The sequence below is a fragment of the Plectropomus leopardus genome, chromosome 22 (assembly GCF_026936395.1).
Source record: "Plectropomus leopardus strain MGB_pleo_1.0 chromosome 22, ASM2693639v1, whole genome shotgun sequence".
Classification (NCBI taxonomy): Eukaryota; Metazoa; Chordata; class Actinopteri; order Perciformes; family Serranidae; genus Plectropomus; species Plectropomus leopardus.
In genome coordinates this window covers 15,946,526-15,972,934 of record NC_142197.1, presented here as the reverse complement: position 1 = coordinate 15,972,934, position 26,409 = coordinate 15,946,526, and the positions used below count along the sequence as shown (strand labels likewise).

At 34.4% G+C, this 26,409-nt stretch overlaps 2 protein-coding genes across 2 annotated transcripts in view; one reads left to right on the top strand and one right to left on the bottom strand.

Annotated features, from left to right (window-relative positions):
- The window catches only part of utp20 (UTP20 small subunit processome component), a 52,403-nt gene extending 49,262 nt beyond the window's left edge, over window positions 1–3,141 (top strand). The window contains exon 62 of the transcript XR_015775564.1: window positions 2,675–3,141. The gene's annotated coding sequence lies outside the window, so the exon portion shown is untranslated. The remainder of the gene's footprint in view (window positions 1–2,674) is intronic.
- The window catches only part of arl1 (ARF like GTPase 1), a 48,671-nt gene that overhangs the window by 10,339 nt on the left and 11,923 nt on the right, over window positions 1–26,409 (bottom strand). The gene's annotated exons all lie outside the window — the stretch shown is intronic.

Genomic DNA, 26,409 nt, shown 5'->3' with positions numbered 1-26,409 from the left:
AAAGGCCAAAAAATGCCAAAAAATTCATAATTTAGCATGTCAAAAAAAATGGCCAACAAGGCAATAGTATAGTATGTCGAAAAAGTGAAAATTTGACCACTCGTAACAATGGCTGAAAACGACATATAATAGCTTGTAGAGATGCGTTATAGCATACAAAGTGGGAATAAAGGCCAAAAAATGCCAAAAACTTCATAATTTAGCATGTCAGAAAAATTGCCAAAAAGGCAATAGTATAGTATGTCGAAAAACTCAAAATTTGACCGCTCCTAGAAATGGATGAAAATGACATATAATAGCTTGTAGAGAAGCGTTATAGTATACAAAGTTGGAATCAAGGCTAAAAAAGGCCAAAAACCACATGATTTAGCATGTCCAAAAAATGGCCAATAAGGCAATAGTATAGTATGTCAAAAAACTCAAAATTTGACCGCTCCTAAAAATGGCTAAAAATGACATGAAATAGGTTGTAGATACATGTTATAATATATAAAGTGGGAATAAAGCTTAAAAAAGGCCAAAAAACTCATAATTTAGCATGTCAAAAAAATTGCCAAAAAGGCAATAGTATAGTATGTCGAAAAACTCAAAATTTGACCGCTCCTAGAAATGTCTGAAAAGGACATATAATAGCCTGTAGATACATGTTATAATATATAAAGTGGGAATCAAGGACAAAAAAGGCCAAAAAACTCATAATTTAGCATGTCAAAAAAATTGCCAAAAAGGCAATAGTATAGTATGTCGAAAAACTCAAAATTTGACCGCTCCTAAAAATAGTTAAAAACGACATAAAATAGCTATTATAGACGCGTTTTAGTATACAAAGTGGGAATCACGGCCAAAAAAGGCCAAAAACCTCATAATTCAGCATGTCCAAAAAATGACCGAAAAGGCAATAGTATAGTATGTCGAAAAACTCAAAATTTGACCACTCCTAGAAATGTCTGAAAAGGACATATAATAGCTTGTAGACACATGTTATAATATATAAAGTGGGAATAAAGCTTAAAAAAGGCCAAAAACTTCATAATTTAGCATGTCAAAAAAAATGGCCAACAAGGCAATAGTATAGTATGTCGAAAAAGTCAAAATTTGACCTTCAGAAAATGGCTAAAAACAACATATAATAGCTTGTAGAGATGCGTTATAGCATACAAAGTGGGAATAAAGGCCAAAAAATGCCAAAAAATTCATAATTTAGCATGTCAAAAAAAATGGCCAACAAGGCAATAGTATAGTATGTCGAAAAACTCAAAATTTAACCTCTTCTAAAAATGGCTGAAAATGACATATAATAGGTTGTAGAGAAGCGTTATAGTATATAAAGTTGGAATCAAGGCTAAAAAAGGCCAAAAACCTCATAATTTAGCATGTCCAAAAAATGGCCAAAAAGGCAATAGTATAGTATGTCAAAAAACTCAAAATGTGATCACACCTAAAAATGGTTAATAACGACATAAAATAGCTTGTATAGACGCGTTTTAGTATACAAAGTTGGAATCAAGGCCAAAAAAGGCCAAAAACCTCATAATTTAGCATGTCCAAAAAATGGCCAAAAAGGCAATAGTATAGTATGTCGAAAAACTCAAAATTTGACTGCTCCTAAAAATGCCTGAAAAGGACAAATAATACCTTGTAGAGATGCGTTATAGCATACAAAGTGGGAATAAAACTCAAAGAAGGCCAAAAACCTCATAATTTAGCATATCCAAAAAATGGCCAAAAAGGCAATAGTATAGTATGTCGAAAAACTCAAAATTTGACCGCTTCTAAAAACGGCTGAAAACGACATGAAATAGTGTGTAGATACATGTTATAGTATATAAAGTGGGAATAAAGCTTAAAAAAGGCCAAAAACCTCATAATTTAGCATGTCAAAAAAATGGCCGAAAAGGCAATAGTATAGTATGTCGAAAAACTCAAAATTTGACCGCTCCTAAAAATAGTTAAAAACGACATAAAATAGCTTTTATAGACGCGTTTAAGTATACAAAGTGGGAATCACGGCCAAAAAAGGCCAAAAACCTCATAATTCAGCATGTCCAAAAAATGACCGAAAAGGCAATAGTATAGTATGTCGAAAAATTCAAAATTTGACCGCTCCTAAAAATGGCTAAAAACGACATAAAATAGCTTGCATAGACGTGTCATAGCATACAAAGTGGGAATGAAGTCCAAGATGGGCCAAAAACCTCATAATTTAGCATGTCCAAAAAATGACAGAAAAGGCAATAGTATAGTATGTCGAAAAACTCAAAAATTGACCGCTCCTAAAAATGGCTGAAAACAACATGAAATAGCTTGTAGATGCACGTTATAGTATATAAAGTGGGAATCAAGGACAAAAAAGGCCAAAAACCTCATATTTTTGCATGTCCAAAAAATGGCCGAAAAGGCAATAGTATAGTATGTTGAAAACTCAAAATTTGACTGCTCCTAAAAATGGCTGAAAACTACATATAATAGCTTGTAGAGACGCAATATAGCATACAACGTGGGAATAAAGGCCAAAAAAGGCCAAAAACCTAATTTAGCATGTCAAAAAAATGGGCAAAAAGGTTCACCAAACTGCACAGTTTTTAATGAGTTGTAAAATTATTTTTCTTTTTCATATTAATAGTAAACTATAACATATTTCATAAAATCTTCATGCCGTGCTATGACATTTTAGGATCTTTCAAGGATGAGCCCCTGCAACACTGTTCCACATCACCCTTCTGAATTGCACTGCATCTGCTGTGAAATCCCTCTTGGGCCCACCATATACCAGGACCTAAAAAGGACATTCCTCATCGACACAACCAGGGAAAGGGTCCAGCACTGGATTTACTTCCTGGATGAGCTCACGACGTTGTCAGGATCTGCTTTTCCAGAATCACAATTGAAGTGTTCTGTCTGCGTTCAGGACTACCATCACTGTTTGGTGTTTGGTGGACTACTCTGCCGTCATCATCAGGAAAATCTGAACTAACATAACTGCAGACCCATCATGTATTTCAAATATGTCTTTCTTTTTTATTTGTTCTGTATGTTTTATGATTGACTCTGTTATTGACTCTATTAAGCATCTTGAATATTAAGAAAAACTCTATAAATAAGATAATTATGTATATAATAATAAATATTATTATATCATAATCATTACTATCTGGATTTTGATTTCTGTATGCCTTTCTGGTGTACATGAGGCCCTTCAGTACCTGCCTACTTTAGAGGGCCTCTCATTCTTACAGTACCACACATTTGCCTGATTATCTAACAAAAACTGTCAAAAATAAATGTGTTTCTGTTTTTTGGTGTGTGGGAGTTTCTTTCCAAATTTGAACCTAGATATAGAAAATATTTAAAAAGCTAATGATATACTTCTTCATGGCAAACATGTTGTTTTTAGTATAGCATATTGAAAAAAGGCCAAATACATCATAATATAGCATGTCGAAAAAATGACCAACAAGGCAATAGGATAGTATGTCGAAAAAGTCAAATTTTGACTGCTCCTAGAAATGGCTGAAAACGACATATAATAGCTTGTAGAGACGTTTTATAGTAGACAAACTGGGAATAAAGGCCAAATAAGGCAAACGACTTCATAATTTAGCATGTCAAAAAAGTGGCCAACAAGGCAATAGTATAGTATGTCGAAAAAGTCAAAATTGGACCGCTTCTAAAAATGGCTGAAAACGACATATAATACCTTGTAGAGAAGTGTTATAGTATACAAAGTGGGAATAAAGGCCAAAAAATGCCAACAACCTCCTAATTTTGCATGTCAAAAAAATGGCTAAAAAGGCAATAGTATAGTATGTCGAAAAAGTCAAAATTGGACCGCTCCTAAAAATGGCTAAAAACGACATGTAATAGCTTGTAGAGATGTGTTATAGTATACAAAGTGGGAATAAAAGCCAAAAAATGCCAAAAACTTCATAATTTAGCATGTCAAAAAAAATGGCCAACAAGGCAATAGTATAGTATGTCGAAAAAGTCAAAATTTGACTGCTCATAAAAATGGCTGAAAACTACATGTAATAGCTTGTAGAGATGCGTTATAGTATACCAAGTGGGAATGAAAGCCAAATAAGGCCAAAAACTTCATAATTTAGCATGTCAAAAAAAATGGCCAACAAGGCAATAGTATAGTATGTCAAAAAACTCAAAATTTGACCGCTCCTAGAAATGGCTGAAAACGACACGTAATAGCTTGTAGAGACACGTTATAGCATACAAAGTGGGAATAAAGGCCAAAAAATGGCAACAACCTCCTAATTTTGCATGTCAAAAAAATGGCCAACAAGGCAATAGTATAGTATGTCGAAAAAAGTCAAAATTTGACCGCTTCTAAAAATGGCTGAAAACGACATATAATAGCTTGTAGAGATGTGTTATAGTATACAAAGTGGGAATAAAAGCCAAAAAAATGCCAAAAACTTCATAATTTAGCATGTCAAAAAAATGGCCAACAAGGCAATAGTATAGTATGTCGAAAAAGTCAAAATTTGACCGCTCGTAAAAATGGCTAAACACAACATATAATAGCTTGTAGAGATGCGTTATAGTATATAAAGTGGGAATCAAGGACAAAAAAGGCCAAAACCCTCATAATTTAGCATGTCAAAAAAACGCCCAAGAAGGCAATAGTATAGTATGTCGAAAAAGTCAAAATTTGACCGCTCGTAAAAATGGCTAAAAACGACATGTAATAGCTTGTAGAGATGTGTTATAGTATACAAAGTGGGAATAAAAGCCAAAAAATGCCAAAAACTTTATAATTTAGCATGTCAAAAAAAATGGCCAACAAGGCAATAGTATAGTATGTCGAAAAAGTCAAAATTTGACCGCTCGTAAAAATGGCTAAAAACGACATGTAATAGCTTGTACAGACACGTTATAGCATACAAAGTGGGAATAAAAGCCAAAAAAATGCCAAAAACTTTATAATTTAGCATGTCAAAAAAATGGCCAACAAGGCAATAGTATAGTATGTCGAAAAAAGTGAAAATTTGACCGCTTCTAAAAATGGCTAAAAACTACATATAATAGCTTGTAGAGATGTGTTATAGCATACAAAGTGGGAATAAAGGCCAAAAAATGGCAACAACCTCCTAATTTTGCATGTCAAAAAAATGGCTAAAAAGGCAATAGTATAGTATGTCGAAAAAGTCAAAATTTGACCGCTCGTAAAAATGGCTAAACACAACATATAATAGCTTGTAGAGATGTGTTATAGCATACAAAGTGGAATAAAGGCCAAAAAATGCCAAAAATTCATAATTTAGCATGTCAAAAAATGGCTAAAAGGCAATAGTATAGTATGTCGAAAAGTCAAAATTGGACCGCTCCTAAAAATGGCTAAAAACGACATGTAATAGCTTGTAGAGATGTGTTATAGTATACAAAGTGGGAATAAAAGCCAAAAAATGCCAAAAACTTTATAATTTAGCATGTCAAAAAAAAATGGCCAACAAGGCAATAGTATAGTATGTCGAAAAAGTCAAAATTTGACCGCTCGTAAAAATGGCTAAAAACAACATATAATAGCTTGTAGAGATGCGTTATAGCATACAAAGTGGGAATAAAGGCCAAAAAATGCCAAAAAATTCATAATTTAGCATGTCAAAAAAATGGCTAAAAAGGCAATAGTATAGTATGTCGAAAAAGTCAAAATTGGACCGCTCCTAAAAATGGCTAAAAACGACATGTAATAGCTTGTAGAGATGTGTTATAGTATACAAAGTGGGAATAAAAGCCAAAAAATGCCAAAAACTTTATAATTTAGCATGTCAAAAAAAAATGGCCAACAAGGCAATAGTATAGTATGTCGAAAAAGTCAAAATTTGACCGCTCAGAAAATGGCTAAAACAACATATAATAGCTTGTAGAGATGCGTTATAGTATACAAAGTGGGAAATAAAGCCAAATAAGGCCAAAACCCTCATAATTTAGCATGTCAAAAAAACGCCCAAGAAGGCAATAGTATAGTATGTCGAAAAACTCAAAATTGGACCGCTCCTAGAAATGGCTGAAAACGACACGTAATAGCTTGTAGAGACGTTTTATAGTAGACAAACTGGGAATAAAGGCCAAATAAGGCAAACGACTTCATAATTTAGCATGTCAAAAAAGTGGCCAACAAGGCAATAGTATAGTATGTCAAAAAAGTCAAAATTTGACCGCTTCTAAAAATGGCTGAAAACGACATATAATACCTTGTAGAGAAGTGTTATAGTATACAAAGTGGGAATAAAGGCCAAAAAATGCCAACAACCTCCTAATTTTGCATGTCAAAAAAATGGCTAAAAAGGCAATAGTATAGTATGTCGAAAAAGTCAAAATTGGACCGCTCCTAAAAATGGCTAAAAACGACATGTAATAGCTTGTAGAGATGTGTTATAGTATACAAAGTGGGAATAAAAGCCAAAAAATGCCAAAAACTTCATAATTTAGCATGTCAAAAAAAATGGCCAACAAGGCAATAGTATAGTATGTCGAAAAAAGTCAAAATTGGACTGCTTCTAAAAATGGCTGAAAACGACATATAATAGCTTGTAGAGAAGTGTTATAGCATACAAAGTGGGAATAAATGCCAAAAAATGGCAACAACCTCCTAATTTTGCATGTCAAAAAAATGGCTAAAAAGGCAATAGTATAGTATGTCGAAAAACTCAAAATTTGACCGCTCCTAGAAATGGCTGAAAACGACACGTAATAGCTTGTACAGACACGTTATAGCATACAAAGTGGGAATAAATGCCAAAAAATGGCAACAACCTCCTAATTTTGCATGTCAAAAAAATGGCTAAAAAGGCAATAGTATAGTATGTCGAAAAAGTCAAAATTGGACCGCTCGTAAAAATGGCTAAAAACGACATGTAATAGCTTGTAGAGATGTGTTATAGTATACAAAGTGGGAATAAAAGCCAAAAAATGCCAAAAACTTCATAATTTAGCATGTCAAAAAAAATGGCCAACAAGGCAATAGTATAGTATGTCGAAAAAGTCAAAATTTGACCGCTCGTAAAAATGGCTAAAAACAACATATAATAGCTTGTAGAGATGCGTTATAGCATACAAAGTGGGAATAAAGGCCAAAAAATGGCAACAACCTCCTAATTTTGCATGTCAAAAAAATGGCTAAAAAGGCAATAGTATAGTATGTCGAAAAACTCAAAATTTGACCGCTCCTAGAAATGGCTGAAAACGACACGTAATAGCTTGTACAGACACGTTATAGCATACAAAGTGGGAATAAATGCCAAAAAATGGCAACAACCTCCTAATTTTGCATGTCAAAAAAATGGCTAAAAAGGCAATAGTATAGTATGTCGAAAAAGTCAAAATTGGACCGCTCCTAAAAATGGCTAAAAACGACATGTAATAGCTTGTAGAGATGCGTTATAGTATACCAAGTGGGAATGAAAGCCAAATAAGGCCAAAAACTTCATAATTTAGCATGTCAAAAAAAATGGCCAACAAGGCAATAGTATAGTATGTCGAAAAAAGTCAAAATTTGACCGCTTCTAAAAATGGCTGAAAACGACATATAATAGCTTGTAGAGAAGTGTTATAGTATACAAAGTGGGAATAAAAGCCAAAAAATGCCAAAAACTTCATAATTTAGCATGTCAAAAAAAATGGCCAACAAGGCAATAGTATAGTATGTCGAAAAAGTCAAAATTTGACCGCTCGTAAAAATGGCTAAAAACAACATATAATAGCTTGTAGAGATGCGTTATAGCATACAAAGTGGGAATAAAGCTCAAAGAAGGCCAAAAACCTAATAATTTAGCATGTCAAAAAAATGGCCAACAAGGCAATAGTATAGTATGTCAAAAAACTCAAAATTTGACCGCTCCTAGAAATGGTTAAAAACGACATGTAATAGCTTGTAGAGATGTGTTATAGTATACAAAGTGGGAATAAAAGCCAAAAAATGCCAAAAACTTTATAATTTAGCATGTCAAAAAAAATGGCCAACAAGGCAATAGTATAGTATGTCGAAAAAGTCAAAATTTGACCGCTCGTGAAAATGGCTGAAAACGACATATAATAGCTTGTAGAGATGCGTTATAGTATACAAAGTGGGAATGAAAGCCAAATAAGGCCAAAACCCTCATAATTTAGCATGTCAAAAACGCCAAGAAGGCAATAGTATAGTATGTCGAAAAACTCAAAATTTGACCGCTCCTAGAAATGGCTGAAAACGACACGTAATAGCTTGTAGAGACGTTTTATAGTAGACAAACTGGGAATAAAGGCCAAATAAGGCAAACGACTTCATAATTTAGCATGTCAAAAAAGTGGCCAACAAGGCAATAGTATAGTATGTCAAAAAAGTCAAAATTTGACCGCTCCTAGAAATGGCTGAAAACGACATGTAATAGCTTGTAGAGATGTGTTATAGTATACAAAGTGGGAATAAAAGCCAAAAAATGCCAAAAACTTTATAATTTAGCATGTCAAAAAAAATGGCCAACAAGGCAATAGTATAGTATGTCGAAAAAGTCAAAATTTGACTGCTCGTAAAAATGGCTGAAGACGACATATAATAGCTTGTAGAGATGCGTTATAGTATACCAAGTGGGAATGAAAGCCAAATAAGGCCAAAAACTTCATAATTTAGCATGTCAAAAAAAATGGCCAACAAGGCAATTCTATAGTATGTCGAAAAAAGTCAAAATTTGACCGCTTCTAAAAATGGCTAAAAACTACGTATAATAGCTTGTAGAGAAGTGTTATAGCATACAAAGTGGGAATAAAAGCCAAAAAATGCCAAAAACTTCATAATTTAGCATGTCAAAAAAAATGGCCAACAAGGCAATAGTATAGTATGTCGAAAAAGTCAAAATTTGACTGCTCGTAAAAATGGCTGAAAACTACATATAATAGCTTGTAGAGATGCGTTATAGTATACCAAGTGGGAATGGAAGCCAAATAAGGCCAAAAACTTCATAATTTAGCATGTCAAAAAAAATGGCCAACAAGGCAATAGTATAGTATGTCAAAAAAAGTCAAAATTTGACCGCTTCTAAAAATGGCTGAAAACGACATATAATAGCTTGTAGAGAAGTGTTATAGTATACAAAGTGGGAATAAAAGCCAAAAAATGCCAAAAACTTCATTATTTAGCATGTCAAAAAAAATGGCCAACAAGGCAATAGTATAGTATGTCGAAAAAGTCAAAATTTGACCGCTCGTAAAAATGGCTAAAAACAACATATAATAGCTTGTAGAGATGCGTTATAGCATACAAAGTGGGAATAAAGCTCAAAGAAGGCCAAAAACCTAATAATTTAGCATGTCAAAAAAATGGCCAACAAGGCAATAGTATAGTATGTCAAAAAACTCAAAATTTGACCGCTCCTAGAAATGGCTGAAAACGACACGTAATAGCTTGTAGAGATGTGTTATAGTATACAAAGTGGGAATAAAAGCCAAAAAATGCCAAAAACTTCATAATTTAGCATGTCAAAAAAATGGCCAACAAGGCAATAGTATAGTATGTCGAAAAAGTCAAAATTTGACCGCTCGTAAAAATGGCTGAAAACGACATATAATAGCTTGTAGAGATGCGTTATAGTATACAAAGTGGGAATGAAAGCCAAATAAGGCCAAAACCCTCATAATTTAGCATGTCAAAAAAACGCCCAAGAAGGCAATAGTATAGTATGTCGAAAAACTCAAAATTTGACCGCTCCTAGAAATGGCTGAAAACGACACGTAATAGCTTGTAGAGACATGTTATAGCATACAAAGTGGGAATAAATGCCAAAAAATGCCAACAACCTCCTAATTTTGCATGTCCAAAAAATGGCCAACAAGGCAATAGTATAGTATGTCGAAAAAAGTCAAAATTTGACCGCTTCTAAAAATGGCTGAAAACGACATATAATAGCTTGTAGAGAAGTGTTATAGTATACAAAGTGGGAATAAAAGCCAAAAAATGCCAAAAACTTCATAATTTAGCATGTCAAAAAAAATGGCCAACAAGGCAATAGTATAGTATGTCGAAAAAGTCAAAATTTGACTGCTCGTAAAAATGGCTGGAGACGACATATAATAGCTTGTAGAGATGCGTTATAGTATACCAAGTGGGAATGAAAGCCAAATAAGGCCAAAAACTTCATAATTTAGCATGTCAAAAAAATGGCCAACAAGGCAATAGTATAGTATGTCGAAAAAAGTCAAAATTTGACCGCTTCTAAAAATGGCTGAAAACGACATATAATAGCTTGTAGAGAAGTGTTATAGTATACAAAGTGGGAATAAAAGCCAAAAAATGCCAAAAACTTCAGAATTTAGCATGTCAAAAAAAATGGCCAACAAGGCAATAGTATAGTATGTCGAAAAAGTCAAAATTTGACCGCTCGTAAAAATGGCTAAAAACAACATATAATAGCTTGTAGAGATGCGTTATAGCATACAAAGTGGGAATAAAGCTCAAAGAAGGCCAAAAACCTAATAATTTAGCATGTCAAAAAATGGCCAACAAGGCAATAGTATAGTATGTCAAAAAACTCAAAATTTGACCGCTCCTAGAAATGGCTGCAAATGACACGTAATAGCTTGTAGAGACACGTTATAGCATACAAAGTGGGAATAAAGGCCAAAAAATGCCAACAACCTCCTAATTTTGCATGTCAAAAAAATGGCTAAAAAGGCAATAGTATAGTATGTCGAAAAAGTCAAAATTGGACCGCTTCTAAAAATGGCTGAAAACGACATATAATAGCTTGTAGAGAAGTGTTATAGTATACAAAGTGGGAATAAAAGCCAAAAAATGCCAAAAACTTCATAATTTAGCATGTCAAAAAAAATGGCCAACAAGGCAATAGTATAGTATGTCGAAAAAGTCAAAATTTGACCGCTCGTAAAAATGGCTAAAAACAACATATAATAGCTTGTAGAGATGCGTTATAGTATACAAAGTGGGAATGAAAGCCAAATAAGGCCAAAACCCTCATAATTTAGCATGTCAAAAAAACGCCCAAGAAGGCAATAGTATAGTATGTCGAAAAACTCAAAATTTGACCGCTCCTAGAAATGGCTGAAAACGACACGTAATAGCTTGTAGAGACGTTTTATAGTAGACAAACTGGAAATAAAGGCCAAATAAGGCAAACGACTTCATAATTTAGCATGTCAAAAAAGTGGCCAACAAGGCAATAGTATAGTATGTCAAAAAACTCAAAATTTGACCGCTCCTAGAAATGGCTGAAAACGACATGTAATAGCTTGTAGAGATGTGTTATAGTATACAAAGTGGGAATAAAAGCCAAAAAATGCCAAAAACTTCATAATTTAGCATGTCAAAAAAAATGGCCAACAAGGCAATAGTATAGTATGTCGAAAAAGTCAAAATTTGACTGCTCGTAAAAATGGCTGAAGACGACATATAATAGCTTGTAGAGATGCGTTATAGTATACCAAGTGGGAATGAAAGCCAAATAAGGCCAAAAACTTCATAATTCAGCATGTCAAAAAAATGGCCAACAAGGCAATAGTATAGTATGTCGAAAAAAGTCAAAATTTGACCGCTTCTAAAAATGGCTAAAAACTACATATAATAGCTTGTAGAGAAGTGTTATAGCATACAAAGTGGGAATAAAAGCCAAAAAATGCCAAAAACTTCATAATTTAGCATGTCAAAAGAAATGGCCAACAAGGCAATAGTATAGTATGTCGAAAAAGTCAAAATTTGACTGCTCGTAAAAATGGCTGAAAACTACATATAATAGCTTGTAGAGATGCGTTATAGTATACCAAGTGGGAATGAAAGCCAAATAAGGCCAAAAACTTCATAATTTAGCATGTCAAAAAAAATGGCCAACAAGGCAATAGTATAGTATGTCGAAAAAAGTCAAAATTTGACCGCTTCTAAAAATGGCTGAAAACGACATATAATAGCTTGTAGAGAAGTGTTATAGTATACAAAGTGGGAATAAAAGCCAAAAAATGCCAAAAACTTCATAATTTAGCATGTCAAAAAAAATGGCCAACAAGGCAATAGTATAGTATGTCGAAAAAGTCAAAATTTGACCGCTCGTAAAAATGGCTAAAAACAACATATAATAGCTTGTAGAGATGCGTTATAGCATACAACGTTGGAATAAAGGCCAGAAAATGCCAACAACTTTATAATTTAGCATGTCAAAAAAATGGCCAACAAGGCAATAGTATAGTATGTCGAACAAAGTCAAAATTTGACCGCTCCTAGAAATGGCTGCAAATGACACGTGATAGCTTGTCGAGACGCGTTATAGCATACAAAGTGGGAATAAAGGCCAAAAAATGCCAAAAACTTCATAATTTAGCATGTCAAAAAAATGGCCAACAAGGCAATAATATAGTATGTCGAACAAAGTCAAAATTTGACCGCTTCTAGAAATGGCTGAAAACGACATATAATAGCTTGTAGAGAAGTGTTATAGTATACAAAGTGGGAATGGAGGCCAAAAAAGGCCAACAATCTCCTAATTTTGCATGTCAAAAAAATGGCTAAAAAGGCAATAGTATATTATGTCGAAAAAGTCAAAATCTGACCGCTCCTAAAAATGGCTGAAAACAACATATAATAGCTTGTAGAGATGCGTTATAGTATACCAAGTGGGAATGAAGGCCAAAATGAGGCCAAAACCCTCATAATTTAGAATGTCAAAAAAATGGCCAACAAGGCAATAGTATAGTATGTCGAAAAAGTCAAAATTTGACCGCTTCTAAAAATGGCTGAAAACGACATATAATAGCTTGTAGAGAAGTGTTATAGTATACAAAGTGGGAATGGAGGCCAAAAAAGGCCAACAATCTCCTAATTTTGCATGTCAAAAAATGGCTAAAAAGGCAATAGTATAGTATGTCGAAAAAAGTCAAAATTTGACCGCTCCTTAAAATGGCTGAAAACGACATATAATAGCTTGTAGAGAAGTGTTATAGTATACAAAGTGGGAATAAAAGCCAAAAAATGCCAAAAACTTCATAATTTAGCATGTCAAAAAAAATGGCCAACAAGGCAATAGTATAGTATGTCGAAAAGGTCAAAATTTGACCGCTCGTAAAAATGGCTAAAAACAACATATAATAGCTTGTAGAGGCATGTTATAATATACAAAGTGGGAATAAAGGCCAAAAAATGCCAAAAACTTCATAATTTAGCATGTCAAAAAATGGCCAACAAGGCAATAGTATAGTATGTCAAAAAAAATGGCCAACAAGGCAATAGTATAGTATGTCGAAAAAGTCAAAATTTGACCGCTCGTGAAAATGGCTGAAAACGACATATAATAGCTTGTAGAGATGCGTTATAGTATACCAAGTGGGAATGAAAGCCAAATAAGGCCAAAACCCTCATAATTTAGCATGTCAAAAAAACGCCCAAGAAGGCAATAGTATAGTATGTCGAAAAACTCAAAATTTGACCGCTCCTAGAAATGGCTGAAAACGACACGTAATAGCTTGTAGAGACATGTTATAGCATACAAAGTGGGAATAAAGGCCAAAAAATGCCAACAACCTCCTAATTTTGCATGTCAAAAAAATGGCTAAAAAGGCAATAGTATAGTATGTCGAAAAAGTCAAAATTGGATCGCTCCTAAAAATGGCTAAAAACGACATGTAATAGCTTGTAGAGATGCGTTATAGTATACAAAGTGGGAATAAAAGCCAAAAAATGCCAAAAACTTCATAATTTAGCATGTCAAAAAAAATGGCCAACAAGGCAATAGTATAGTATGTCGAAAAAGTCAAAATTTGACCGCTCGTAAAAATGGCTAAACACAACATATAATAGCTTGTAGAGATGTATTATAGCATACAAAGTGGGAATAAAGGCCAAAAAATGCCAAAAAATTCATAATTTAGCATGTCAAAAAAACGGCCAAGAAGGCAATAGTATAGTATGTCGAAAAACTCAAAATTTGACAGCTCCTAGAAATGGCTGAAAACGACACGTAATAGCTTGTAGAGATGCGTTATAGTATACAAAGTGGGAATAAAAGCCAAAAAATGCCAAAAACTTCATAATTTAGCATGTCAAAAAAATGGCCAACAAGGCAATAGTATAGTATGTCGAAAAAGTCAAAATTTGACCGCTTCTAAAAATGGCTGAAAACGACATATAATAGCTTGTAGAGAAGTGTTATAGTATACAAAGTGGGAATGGAGGCCAAAAAAGGCCAACAATCTCCTAATTTTGCATGTCAAAAAATGGCTAAAAAGGCAATAGTATAGTATGTCGAAAAAAGTCAAAATTTGACCGCTCCTTAAAATGGCTGAAAACGACATATAATAGCTTGTAGAGAAGTGTTATAGTATACAAAGTGGGAATAAAAGCCAAAAAATGCCAAAAACTTCATAATTTAGCATGTCAAAAAAAATGGCCAACAAGGCAATAGTATAGTATGTCGAAAAGGTCAAAATTTGACCGCTCGTAAAAATGGCTAAAAACAACATATAATAGCTTGTAGAGGCATGTTATAATATACAAAGTGGGAATAAAGGCCAAAAAATGCCAAAAACTTCATAATTTAGCATGTCAAAAAATGGCCAACAAGGCAATAGTATAGTATGTCAAAAAAAATGGCCAACAAGGCAATAGTATAGTATGTCGAAAAAGTCAAAATTTGACCGCTCGTGAAAATGGCTGAAAACGACATATAATAGCTTGTAGAGATGCGTTATAGTATACCAAGTGGGAATGAAAGCCAAATAAGGCCAAAACCCTCATAATTTAGCATGTCAAAAAAACGCCCAAGAAGGCAATAGTATAGTATGTCGAAAAACTCAAAATTTGACCGCTCCTAGAAATGGCTGAAAACGACACGTAATAGCTTGTAGAGACATGTTATAGCATACAAAGTGGGAATAAAGGCCAAAAAATGCCAACAACCTCCTAATTTTGCATGTCAAAAAAATGGCTAAAAAGGCAATAGTATAGTATGTCGAAAAAGTCAAAATTGGATCGCTCCTAAAAATGGCTAAAAACGACATGTAATAGCTTGTAGAGATGCGTTATAGTATACAAAGTGGGAATAAAAGCCAAAAAATGCCAAAAACTTCATAATTTAGCATGTCAAAAATGGCCAACAAGGCAATAGTATAGTATGTCGAAAAAGTCAAAATTTGACCGCTCGTAAAAATGGCTAAACACAACATATAATAGCTTGTAGAGATGTATTATAGCATACAAAGTGGGAATAAAGGCCAAAAAATGCCAAAAAATTCATAATTTAGCATGTCAAAAAAACGGCCAAGAAGGCAATAGTATAGTATGTCGAAAAACTCAAAATTTGACAGCTCCTAGAAATGGCTGAAAATGACACGTAATAGCTTGTAGAGATGCGTTATAGTGTACAAAGTCGGAATAAAAGCCAAAAAATGCCAAAAAACTTCATAATTTAGCATGTCAAAAAAATGGCCAACAAGGCAATAGTATAGTATGTCGAAAAAGTCAAAATTTGACCGCTCGTAAAAATGGCTAAACACAACATATAATAGCTTGTAGAGATGCGTTATAGCATACAAAGTGGGAATAAAGGCCAAAAAATGCCAAAAAATTCATAATTTAGCATGTCAAAAAAACGGCCAAGAAGGCAATAGTATAGTATGTCGAAAAACTCAAAATTTGACCGCTCCTAGAAATGGCTGAAAACGACACGTAATAGCTTGTAGAGACACGTTATAGCATACAAAGTGGGAATAAAGGCCAAAAATGCCAACAACCTCCTAATTTTGCATGTCAAAAAAATGTCTAAAAAGGCAATCGTATAGTATGTCGAAAAACTCAAAATTGGACCGCTTCTAAAAATGGCTGAAAACGACATATAATAGCTTGTAGAGACGTGTTATAGTATACAAAGTGGGAATAAAAGCCGAAAAATGCCAACAACCTCCTAATTTTGCATGTCAAAAAAATGGCTAAAAAGGCAATAGTATAGTATGTCGAAAAAGTCAAAATTGGACCGCTCCTAAAAATGGCTAAAAACGACATGTTATAGCTTGTAGAGATGCGTTATAGTATACAAAGTGGGAATAAAAGCCGAAAAATGCCAAAAACTTCATAATTTAGCATGTCAAAAAAAATGGCCAACAAGGCAATAGTATATTATGTCGAAAAAAGTCAAAATTTGACCGCTCGTAAAAATGGCTAAACACAACATATAATAGCTTGTAGAGATGCGTTATAGCATACAACGTTGGAATAAAGGCCAGAAAATGCCAACAACTTTATAATTTAGCATGTCAAAAAAAATGGGCAAAAAGGCAATAGTATAGTATGTCGAAAAACTCAAAATTTGACCGCTCCTAGAAATGGCTGCAAATGACACGTGATAGCTTGTCGAGACGCGTTATAGCATACAAAGTGGGAATAAAGGCCAAAAAATGCCAAAAACTTCATAATTTAGCATGTCAAAAAAATGGCCAACAAGGCAATAGTATATTATGTCGAAAAAAGTCAAAATTTGACCGTCAGAAAATGGCTAAAAACAACATATAATAGCTTGTAGAGATGCGTTATAGCATACAACGTTGGAATAAAGGCCAGAAAATGCCAACAACTTTATAATTTAGCATGTCAAAAAAAATGGGCAAAAAGGCAATAGTATAGTATGTCGAAAAACTCAAAATTTGACCGCTCCTAGAAATGGCTGCAAATGACACGTGATAGCTTGTCGAGACGCGTTATAGCATACAAAGTGGGAATAAAGGCCAAAAAATGCCAAAAACTTCATAATTTAGCATGTCAAAAAAATGGCCAACAAGGCAATAGTATAGTATGTCGAACAAAGTCAAAATTTGACCGCTTCTAGAAATGGCTGAAAACGACATATAATAGCTTGTAGAGAAGTGTTATAGTATACAAAGTGGGAATGGAGGCCAAAAAAGGCCAACAATCTCCTAATTTTGCATGTCAAAAAAATGGCTAAAAAGGCAATAGTATAGTATGTCGAAAAAGTCAAAATCTGACCGCTCGTAAAAATGGCTGAAAACAACATATAATAGCTTGTAGAGATGCGTTATAGTATACCAAGTGGGAATGAAGGCCAAAATAAGGCCAAAACCCTCATAATTTAGAATGTCAAAAAAATGGCCAACAAGGCAATAGTATAGTATGTCGAAAAAGTCAAAATTTGACCGCTTCTAAAAATGGCTGAAAACGACATATAATAGCTTGTAGAGAAGTGTTATAGTATACAAAGTGGGAATGGAGGCCAAAAAAGGCCAACAATCTCCTAATTTTGCATGTCAAAAAATGGCTAAAAAGGCAATAGTATAGTATGTCGAAAATGTCAAAATTGGACCGCTTCTAAAAATGGCTGAAAACGACATATAATAGCTTGTAGAGGCATGTTATAATATACAAAGTGGGAATAAAAGCCAAAAAATGCCAAAAACTTCATAATTTAGCATGTCAAAAAAAATGGCCAACAAGGCAATAGTATAGTATGTCGAAAAGGTCAAAATTTGACCGCTCGTAAAAATGGCTAAAAACAACATATAATAGCTTGTAGAGGCATGTTATAATATACAAAGTGGGAATAAAGGCCAAAAAATGCCAAAAACTTCATAATTTAGCATGTCAAAAAATGGCCAACAAGGCAAAAGTATAGTATGTCAAAAAAAATGGACAACAAGGCAATAGTATAGTATGTCAAAAAAGTCAAAATTTGACCGCTCGTAAAAATGGCTGAAAACGACATGTAATAGCTTGTAGAGATGCGTTATAGTATACCAAGTGGGAATGAAAGCCAAATAAGGCCAAAACCCTCATAATTTAGCATGTCAAAAAAACGCCCAAGAAGGCAATAGTATAGTATGTCGAAAAACTCAAAATTTGACCGCTCCTAGAAATGGCTGAAAACGACACGTAATAGCTTGTAGAGACATGTTATAGCATACAAAGTGGGAATAAAGGCCAAAAAATGCCAACAACCTCCTAATTTTGCATGTCAAAAAAATGGCTAAAAAGGCAATAGTATAGTATGTCGAAAAAGTCAAAATTGGATCGCTCCTAAAAATGGCTAAAAACGACATGTAATAGCTTGTAGAGATGCGTTATAGTATACAAAGTGGGAATAAAAGCCAAAAAATGCCAAAAACTTCATAATTTAGCATGTCAAAAAAAATGGCCAACAAGGCAATAGTATAGTATGTCGAAAAAGTCAAAATTTGACCGCTCGTAAAAATGGCTAAACACAACATATAATAGCTTGTAGAGATGTATTATAGCATACAAAGTGGGAATAAAGGCCAAAAAATGCCAAAAAATTCATAATTTAGCATGTCAAAAAAACGGCCAAGAAGGCAATAGTATAGTCTGTCGAAAAACTCAAAATTTGACAGCTCCTAGAAATGGCTGAAAACGACACGTAATAGCTTGTAGAGATGCGTTATAGTATACAAAGTCGGAATAAAAGCCAAAAAATGCCAAAAAACTTCATAATTTAGCATGTCAAAAAAATGGCCAACAAGGCAATAGTATAGTATGTCGAAAAAGTCAAAATTTGACTGCTCGTAAAAATGGCTAAACACAACATATAATAGCTTGTAGAGATGCGTTATAGCATACAAAGTGGGAATAAAGGCCAAAAAATGCCAAAAAATTCATAATTTAGCATGTCAAAAAAACGGCCAAGAAGGCAATAGTATAGTATGTCGAAAAACTCAAAATTTGACCGCTCCTAGAAATGGCTGAAAACGACACGTAATAGCTTGTAGAGACACGTTATAGCATACAAAGTGGGAATAAAGGCCAAAAATGCCAACAACCTCCTAATTTTGCATGTCAAAAAATGTCTAAAAAGGCAATAGTATAGTATGTCGAAAAACTCAAAATTGGACCGCTTCTAAAAATGGCTGAAAACGACATATAATAGCTTGTAGAGACGTGTTATAGTATACAAAGTGGGAATAAAAGCCGAAAAATGCCAACAACCTCCTAATTTTGCATGTCAAAAAAATGGCTAAAAAGGCAATAGTATAGTATGTCGAAAAAGTCAAAATTGGACCGCTTCCTAAAATGGCTAAAAACGACATGTTATAGCTTGTAGAGATGCGTTATAGTATACAAAGTGGGAATAAAAGCCGAAAAATGCCAAAAACTTCATAATTTAGCATGTCAAAAAAAATGGCCAACAAGGCAATAGTATATTATGTCGAAAAAAGTCAAAATTTGACCGCTCGTAAAAATGGCTAAACACAACATATAATAGCTTGTAGAGATGCGTTATAGCATACAACGTTGGAATAAAGGCCAGAAAATGCCAACAACTTTATAATTTAGCATGTCAAAAAAAATGGGCAAAAAGGCAATAGTATAGTATGTCGAAAAACTCAAAATTTGACCGCTCCTAGAAATGGCTGCAAATGACACGTGATAGCTTGTCGAGACGCGTTATAGCATACAAAGTGGGAATAAAGGCCAAAAAATGCCAAAAACTTCATAAATTAGCATGTCAAAAAAATGGCCAACAAGGCAATAGTATATTATGTCGAAAAAAGTCAAAATTTGACCGCTCGTAAAAATGGCTAAACACAACATATAATAGCTTGTAGAGATGCGTTATAGCATACAACGTTGGAATAAAGGCCAGAAAATGCCAACAACTTTATAATTTAGCATGTCAAAAAATGGGCAAAAAGGCAATAGTATAGTATGTCGAAAAACTCAAAATTTGACCGCTCCTAGAAATGGCTGCAAATGACACGTGATAGCTTGTCGAGACGCGTTATAGCATACAAAGTGGGAATAAAGGCCAAAAAATGCCAAAAACTTCATAATTTAGCATGTCAAAAAAATGGCCAACAAGGCAATAGTATATTATGTCGAAAAAAGTCAAAATTTGACCGCTCGTAAAAATGGCTAAACACAACATATAATAGCTTGTAGAGATGCGTTATAGCATACAACGTTGGAATAAAGGCCAGAAAATGCCAACAACTTTATAATTTAGCATGTCAAAAAAAATGGGCAAAAAGGCAATAGTATAGTATGTCGAAAAACTCAAAATTTGACCGCTCCTAGAAATGGCTGCAAATGACACGTGATAGCTTGTCGAGACGCGTTATAGCATACAAAGTGGGAATAAAGGCCAAAAAATGCCAAAAACTTCATAATTTAGCATGTCAAAAAAATGGCCAACAAGGCAATAGTATAGTATGTCGAACAAAGTCAAAATTTGACCGCTTCTAGAAATGGCTGAAAACGACATATAATAGCTTGTAGAGAAGTGTTATAGTATACAAAGTGGGAATGGAGGCCAAAAAAGGCCAACAATCTCCTAATTTTGCATGTCAAAAAAATGGCTAAAAAGGCAATAGTATAGTATGTCGAAAAAGTCAAAATCTGACCGCTCGTAAAAATGGCTGAAAACAACATATAATAGCTTGTAGAGATGCGTTATAGTATACCAAGTGGGAATGAAGGCCAAAATAAGGCCAAAACCCTCATAATTTAGCATGTCAAAAAAAATGGCCAACAAGGCAATAGGTATATCCAAAAAAGTCAAAATTTGACCGCTTCTAAAAATGGCTGAAAACAACATATAATAGCTTGTAGAGAAGTGTTATAGTATACAAAGTGGGAATGGAGGCCAAAAAAGGCCAACAATCTCCTAATTTTGCATGTCAAAAAAATGGCTAAAAAGGCAATAGTATAGTATGTCGAAAAAAGTCAAAATTTGACCGCTCCTTAAAATGGCTGAAAACGACATATAATAGCTTGTAGAGAAGTGTTATAGTATACAAAGTGGGAATAAAAGCCAAAAAATGCCAAAAACTTCATAATTTAGCATGTCAAAAAAAATGGCCAACAAGGCAATAGTATAGTATGTCGAAAAAAGTCAAAATTTGACCGCTTCTAAAAATGGCTGAAAACAACATATAATAGCTTGTAGAGAAGTGTTATAGTATACAAAGTGGGAATAAAAGCCAAAAAATGCCAAAAACTTCATAATTTAGCATGTCAAAAAAAATGGCCAACAAGGCAATAGTATAGTATGTCGAAAAAGTCAAAATTTGACCGCTCGTAAAAATGGCTAAAAACAACATATAATATCTTGTAGAGATGCGTTATAGCATACAAAGTGGGAATAAAGGCCAAAAAATGCCAAAAACTTCATAATTTAGCATGTCCAAAAAATGGGCAAAAAGGCAATAGTATAGTATGTCGAAAAAGTCGAAAATTTGACAGCTCCTAAAAATGGCTGAAAACGACATATAATACCTTGTAGAGAAGCTTTATAGTATACAAAGTGGGAATGAAGGCCAAATAAGGCCAAAACCCTCATAATTTTGCATGTCAAAAAAATGGCAAAAAAGGCAATAGTATAGTATGTAGAAAAAGTCAAAATTTGACCGCTCGTAAAAATGGCTGAAAACAACATACAATGGCTTGTAGAGACACGTTATACTATACAGAGTGGGAGTGAAGGCCAAAAAAGGCCAAAATTCTCATAAATTAGCATGTCTAAAAAATGGCCATTTTTGGATTACAGGATTTACACATTCAATTTAAAATATGGTGTGTGCATTCTCAGCCCCTTGGCGATGAATTAACATGGGATTTACATGATATTTACATGGTTTGGTCTACAAATGATGCAAACCAATACAACATGGAATTTGTGTCTCCTTTGCTGCAACCTAGTGGCCGCTGGAAGTACTATACCATGTGAGATGGCTCACTCAAGGGTCCAAACTCTCTGCGTACATTATCTGACTCTCACAGAAATGAACGACTGCTTTAGCTGGCGTCCCACCAGTACCCCTGACATACGTTTGGGTGCGAGGGCCTGTTCATCACTGCTTGCAGCTTTAATTGAGGTTTGGAATTCATGAGGTTATGACTCCTTGTAGCTCCTACTACCAACCAATAGAGAACAATTAAATGTTTCTTTATTTGTATTCTTTGTACAATATTCATCTTTTGCTGATTAATTAATTAATGTATTTCCTCTTTGACTGCCAAGTCAGGTCAAAGCCTGTCATCCCGTGGTGTGCCCTGTGTTTAAATGTCATTTAAAACAAATTTCCTGCAACTCTTATCACCTGCACTAGTCTATTATAGTTACAGTGAGGGTGTAGAGAACAGCATTACTTCTTCTACAGCTGCCAACAGCCCACCATCATTCCCACTTAGAGAATGGGTGAAATCAAAATAAGACAGTTAGGCTGGGGCACCAGGCCCCCAAAAAACTAAATCCGGTCCTGATAAAAAAACGGAAGCAATGGAAAGCAGTTGGCTAAGAGATGAGTGGTGTGTTGTTGTATTAATAAAGAATTCCCTCTAAAGTCTGACTATTGAGCCGCTAATCCTATCAACATGCTTTAAAGTGGAGAATCTAGGCTTTCCACTGATATCAGATATGCTCTGTTTAGACATCCAGACGCTGCGCACTCAACGTGGTTACATCATCAATTTCTGCGCATTGATTCGCCAGTGAAACCCAAGTTGTTCCGTCCTCTGAGCCAAACAGCAGGGTTGCTAAGGCTTTGTCCCGCCTCCTGTGTCCCGATTGGATGACAATTTTAGTATTCATCTGTTCTTCACGGAAATTTGAACACACACGGAGGGAAAACGAGACGAAGTACGTGTGTTTGTTTACATGGAAACATGTAACCCAAAAATAACAGAGTAGCAAGAAAGAGCTCTGCAAAACGCGAGACCAAAATGTCAAAATGACGGTGAACAGCTGAAGAGGCGCTGGATTCATTTTTTCGAAGGAGCGGACTCGCGACGCTGCAGCTGATCCTCATCACAATCAGCTGATGCAGCGGGAGGAGGACACGCAGGACAGCGGACACTCTGGAGATATTAGGTGAGTAACTTATTTTTTACTTTGTACCTTAAGTGAATCTCTGCACGACTCTCTGAGTGAATTAAATGTTACAAGTCAAGAATATAAATGTGTGATGTGCCACATTGACTCCCCGCTGTTCAAACCCACATACATATGTTCACCAAAGTGACTTTGATGTTGTTTTCTGTTTTATAGGAAAGTGCAGTGTCTCCAAAACTGATGGAAAAGACAGGCACTACAATGCGATGCAAGGGTAAGATTTAAAGAAAAACGCTGAATGCACTGTGCTGAATGTGAATGTGTTGTGTTAACACCACAGAGCAGTATTAATTGTACTGCTTGTGTTTTCAGCTACTGGAAGCCAGGAGAGCTGACTTGGCAAACAACTCTGCTATGTTGCTTTTTTTGTTCTTTTGTAGCTGTTTTTTTTTTTTTTTTTTTCAAAAAAAAATAAAGCTTGACTATTTTTAAAAGGTTCCTGGCAAATGTGTCTTTTTTTTCTTAATGAACGGATATTGTGACAGCAGGGTGTCCACCCCAGTTAAAACGTATTTGGTTTGGTTCAGTGAGTAAAGCAGGTTAATGTTATGTCTGAGGTTGATGCTTTGAGACTCAGCTGACACAGGTAGTTTTTGAAAAAGGGTTGAGAGACAAGAAGGAAGAACACCATATGACAGCAGAGCAGACAGATATATAAAATATAGTTGCTTATTGGTCTGACTTATATATCAGTAGAATTTATTAAAATATGTCACTGTTGATAATGAGCTAAATAGAACATCAGACATACACATGGCATCTGGAGGTTTGGCTTAGTGGACAGGACAAGTGCTTGATGTTCCTGAGATTGTTGGTTCAAGTCTTACTTGTTAAAAGTTACTGTTGAGTTTTATGCCATGAATCTAATAAAAATATCTGCTCTGCCAAGAACTTAGTTGCATATCGGTCTGACTCATATTTCAGAAGAGTTTTCCGCACATGTCAGTGCTGGTAATGAGCTAAATAGAACATCCGAAATTGATATGGTATCTGGAGGTTTGGCTCAGTGGGTAATGCAAGTGTCTGTGGTTCCAGAGGTTGTTGGTTCGAGCCTCCCTTGACACAAGGCACATTTCGTTCTTATTCCACAAATCAAATAAAAATATCAGCCCTACCAACAACTTGGTAGATTATCGGTCTGACTCACATCAGTTGAGTTTTCAATAGCTGTCAATGGTGAAACTAAGATAAAGGGGACGCCGAACAGTGTTCAGATGTCTGGAGGTTTGGCTCAGTTGGTAGAGCAGGAGGTTGGAGTGCAAGAGATTGCTAGTTCAAATCTCACCTGAAACAGGTGGCTTTTGGAGGCTGCCATCTGAGCACAGAGTTCTCGTCAAAGCAGACATATGTCAGCCGATACATGTTATTTTATTTATGCCACAAGATATAATTTGGTTGTACGTTCATACCGTTAAGACACTGATTGTGATATGGCAGAACACATTAAGGCATGTAAAGTTTATTAATATATTGTAACGAAAATATAAATCAACTTTACATGCCTTAATATTTTCTGCTATATCATAATCAGTGTCTAAAATGATATTTTAGGGCATTAAAAAAAAATATCGGCTTCTATATATCTGTCTAAAATCGACAGACGTCACTGCCGATACTGGTTTTACCTGTTTTGGGACCACTTCACCTGTTTTTTTGGCAAAAATGACATATTAATCAATTTTAATGCCTTATTTCTTCTGCAATATCACAACCAATGTCTAAAGTGTATGAATCTACAGCCAAATGATATTTTATGGCATGAAAAAAAAAAAATATCGGCATATATATATATCTGTCTAAAATCGACAGACGTCGCTGCCGATACTGGTTTTACCTGTTTCGAGACCACTTCACCTGTTTTTTTGGCAAAAATGACATATTAATCAATTTTAATGCCTTATTTCTTCTGCAATATCACAATCAATGTCTAAAGTGTATGAATCTACAGCCAAATGATATTTATGGCATAAAAAAAGAAAAAATATCGGCATATATATATATCTGTCTAAAATCGACAGACGTCGCTGCCGATACTGGTTTTACCTGTTTTGGGACCACTTCACCTGTTTTTTTGGCAAAAATGATATATTAATCAATTTTAATGCCTTATTTCTTCTGCAATATCACAGTCAATGTCTAAAGTGTATGAATCTACAGCCAAAGAATATTTTATGGCAAAAATAAAAAAAAAATATCGGCTTCTATATATCTGTCTAAAATCGACAGACGTCGCTGCCGATACTGGTTTTACCTGTTTTGGGACCACTTCACCTGTTTTTTTGGCAAAAATTATATATTAATCAATTTTAATGCCTTATTTCTTCTGCAATATCACAGTCAATGTCTAAAGTGTATGAATCTACAGCCAAAGAATATTTTATAGCATAAATAAAAAAAAAAATATCGGCATATATATATATCTGTCTAAAATCGACAGACGTCGCTGCCGATACTGGTTTTACCTGTTTCGGGACCACTTCACCTGTTTTTTTGGCAAAAATGACATATTAATCAATTTTAATGCCTTATTTCTTCTGCAATATCACAGTCAATGTCTAAAGTGTATGAATCTACAGCCAAATGATATTTTGGCAGCAACGTCTGTCAATTTTAGACAGATATATATAATCACATATTTTTAATTTATTTTTTGCCATAAAATATAATTTGGCTTTAGATTTATACAGTTTAGACTCTGACTGTGATATTGCAGAACAAATTAAGGCATTAAAATTGATTAATATGTCATTTAAAAAAAAAAAAAACAGGTATGTGGCCCCGAAACAGGTAAAACCAGTATCGGCAGTGACGTCTGTCAATTTTAGACAGATATATAGATGCCAATATTTTTTTTATTTTTTTTTATGCCATAAAATATAATTTGGCTGTTGATTCATACACTTTAGACACTGATTGTGATGTTACAGAAGAAACAAGGCATTAAAATTGATTAATATGTCATTTTTGCCAAAAAAAACAGGTGAAGTGGTCCCGAAACAGGTAAAACCAGTATCGGCAGCGACGTCTGTCGATTTTAGACAGATATATATATATGCCGATATTTTTTTTTTTTCATGCCATAAAATATCATTTGGCTGTAGATTCATACACTTTAGACATTGATTGTGATATTGCAGAAGAAATAAGGCATTAAAATTGATTAATATGTCATTTTTGCCAAAAAAACAGGTGAAGTGGTCCCGAAACAGGTAAAACCAGTATCGGCAGTGACGTCTGTCGATTTTAGACAGATATATAGAAGCCGATATTTTTTTTTTTATGCCCTAAAATATCATTTTAGACACTGATTATGATATAGCAGAAAATATTAAGGCATGTAAAGTTGATTTATATTTTCGTTACAATATATTAATAAACTTTACATGCCTTAATGTGTTCTGCCATATCACAATCAGTGTCTTAACGGTATGAACGTACAACCAAATTATATCTTGTGGCATAAATAAAATAACATGTATCGGCTGATATATGTCTGCTTTGACGAGAACTCTGTGCTCAGATGGCAGCCTCCAAAAGCCACCTGTTACAGGTGAGATTTGAACTAGCAATCTCTTGC